The sequence below is a fragment of the Puma concolor genome, chromosome A1 (assembly GCF_028749965.1).
Source record: "Puma concolor isolate L17-30 chromosome A1, mPumCon1.1.hap2, whole genome shotgun sequence".
NCBI classification, from domain to species: Eukaryota; Metazoa; Chordata; class Mammalia; order Carnivora; family Felidae; genus Puma; species Puma concolor.
In genome coordinates this window covers 60,468,921-60,472,168 of record NC_141667.1, presented here as the reverse complement: position 1 = coordinate 60,472,168, position 3,248 = coordinate 60,468,921, and the positions used below count along the sequence as shown (strand labels likewise).

Here is a 3,248-nt window from a genome sequence, read left to right as displayed (position 1 = left end):
TACAACTTAAGTGTTTATTAAGCCAGTTCCACCATTTAATTACCTTTGACCTTTAGCAAATTTGGTAATTCAGGTTTTTTTTGTAACTGAAATTGTACCTACATCATAGGGTTGTCAGGATTCATCCCTGATTAAGAACTTAATAGTTTTAGGACCTTGGGCAAGTAATTTTAATTTTTTCAGCTTGGATTTTTTTTAAATCTGTAAATAGAGGTAGCAGTGCTTGTTACTTAAAGGGATTTGTGAGAAATAAAGTATATAAGGTACATATTAGCTTTGTGCTTGGTAAACAGTAGGTTTCATTGTCATTCACTTCCATCACTTTGCCCTGAGAGATGTCTCCCTTGCATGGTCTGTGGTCCACTATTTGGATCTACACAGACTAAGTCAAATCTTTCTTCTAGTTGGACCTTTCATTATGTTTCCCACATGTTTTCTTTCCTCTGGTATAGACTTCCCCAGTATCTCCAAAGCATTTCTTGCATAAGATTTTGAGCTTTTCACTATCCTGGGAATGTTTCCCAGATGGCCTTTGGTTTGTCAAGGTTCTTTTCAAAATATGTTTAGATTTTTTTTAACGTTTATTTTTTTCTGAGAGATAGAGAGGATAGAGCATGAGCGGGGGAGGGGCAGAGAGAGAGGGAGACACAGAATCTGAAGCAGGATCCAGCCTCTGAGCTGTCAGCACACAGCCTGATGCGGGGCTCGAACTCACGACCATGAGATCATGACCTGAGCTGAAGTTGGTTGCCCAACCAACTGAGCCACCCAGGCACTCCTGATGTTTAGATTTAAATGTGAAATTCCAGGTGAAGATTGATCAGCCCAGAACACTTTGAGACCATCATCTTCATTGTGTATGATGCTGAATTTTTTTTTTTTTAATGGAGCCAAGTTTAAGTGAAAGATATGCCAAATTATTGATTCATATTGAGCTTGTAATCAACTTAAATCATAGAATTGTTTTCATATTTTCTGCTGTTAAACCATGTATCCCCAATTCTCTACTTGTGACGTATAATTAAAAAAAATTGGAACACTTCACAAATTTATGTGTCATGATTGCACAGGGGCCACATTAACCTTCTCTGTATCATTCCAATATCAGCATATGTGCTGTTGAAGTGAGCATGTTTAATTTTTTAAATCATAAATATGGGATTTTTTTTTCTTGATCTCTGGTAAAATTGGTTTCAATATTTTGACTCACTATTCTTATCTATTTATTTTAAAATGAGTTTGGATTTTGATGTCCAGCATATTGCCCACTTGTTGCACTCTCTGTTTGCATATTTAATCAGAATTCCGTTTATTTAAGTTAATTAAACTGTTGAAGAAGATAGGCCACTCCGGAGCTCTATGGGGTGAAAGAGTGTACCCCATCCCCAACCAGGTGAATTTTGATCAACATTATGGAGGTCTGGTCAATTAAATGCTATAAACTCTCCATACTGTAATATCATTCAGTTCTTAGTTCTTTATCATTTCATATAATCCGTGCTTAAGAAATGAAGAAATGAAGTTATCTCCCTCCTCCATGGCATAGGGGAAAGCATATAGCCAAGAACAGGATTCATATCTTTGTTCTTTAACATACTTGTTGGGTGTCATATGAAAAATCACTTAAATTTACCCTGGATGTTCTCATATGCAAAAAAAGATAACACTATTACATTTTTCACTGCTTACTGAGAAAATTAAGAATGGTAATAATTAGAATAAGTTCTGCATGAAATGAAGATATTGTTTATTTCAGTAACTGGATCGGGAAACAGATCATCTTTTATTATTGTATATGTTTTAAACATGCAGATGAAGAAAAAAGGCTCAGAGAAGAAAGGTGTCACCAATATTCAAACTCATATCTGTTTTGCTTAAAAATATATTATCTTTCCATAATGCTATGGTACTTCACTGAGAATTACCTGTTTAAAGTGCTTTGTATTATAAAGTCCCAGATTAATATGAATTGTTGTTATAATTTAGTTTACCCGTTAGAAAAGACAGTTAGGTTCATTTAGCATAATTTATCCTTTGTGAATGCAAGTAGCCTCTTGATGATTACAGATTCACTTTTTGTATACTCACAAATCACCTTTCAATAATTATTGTTGCTAGTTTTTTACTTTAGACACAATAGGTTTATAAATTCTAGAATCATCCCTTCTTTCTCAGAAAAAATCTGACTATCTTTCTCCAGGTTTCTGCTACTTCTGACATTGAGAAATATGCTATGTTATTGTATGTGCGTGCATGCGTGTGTGCGTGTGTGTGTGTGTGTGTGTGTGTGTGTGTGTATGTGTGTGTGTTTTCTACAAACTGCTTACATGTAACTGTGGAGTTACACAAAACGTAGTCAGGTATTAAAATGAATAACAGAAGGGCTCTGGGGTGGCTCAGTCGGTTAAGCATCAGACTCTTGATTTCGGCTCAGGTCCTGATCTCATGGTTCAGTTCATTAGATTGAGCCCTGTACAAAGCTCAGTTGTGGACAGTGTGGAGCCTGCTTCAGATTCTCTCTCTCTGCCCCTCCCCTGCTTGCACGTGTGCACTCTGTCTCCCAAACTAAAACTGAAACTAAAACTAAAACTAAAACTAAAACTAAACTGAATAACAGAAATAGAGAATTATCCTAGATGATCAAGAAAGTGAACAGTGTGAATTGCAGGTATCAGCAAAGACCTCATAGTAAGGACTGTAATTCTAGACTCCAAAAGATCAGTCCTTCATTTTTGAATTTTCCCTGATCAAGCAAGGAAGGATTGATTGTGTTCCTTGGAGATTTCAAGAATCTGTTTATACTTTCCTGTGCTTTTTGGTCTCCTTCTGTCTGCATTGGTACCCAGAAGCAGTGCTGACTGTCAGAGCTGTCTGGTTCACTCCTCTCAGCCTGTGGTCCATGAACTGAGATACACTGAGCTGAGGGAACCATCAGAAGAGTCTGGGGGAAAACTTGTGTTGACTGAAAGGCAGGGGGTAGTTATTGCCCACAATGTCTGAGAAGATGGAGCTGCAACAAGCCCAGGCACTTTTGCCCAAAATCTGTAGGTTTGTAATTTATTTATATTATAAACATGTATCTAACACTTACTCTATACTGGGCTGGGCTAAATGTCGGAGATAAAAAATCAAGCCAAATGTGTCTTCTAGGAAGTTTCTCACAGACGATGAAAATTGAACTTCTTAGTTGAGTTTTGAAGAGAAACTAGCTATTAGTTGGATGAAAATGTTAACAGAGGTAAGGTATA

The 3,248-nt window shown here is 36.7% G+C and overlaps 1 non-coding gene across 1 annotated transcript; it reads right to left on the bottom strand.

Moving 5' to 3' along the window:
- Positions 1–1,025: 1,025 nt before the first annotated feature.
- LOC112861805 (U6 spliceosomal RNA) lies at positions 1,026–1,132 on the bottom strand. Its single transcript, XR_003223699.1, has one exon. It is a non-coding gene; the product is annotated as a U6 spliceosomal RNA (small nuclear RNA).
- Between the last annotated feature and the right edge of the window lie 2,116 nt (positions 1,133–3,248).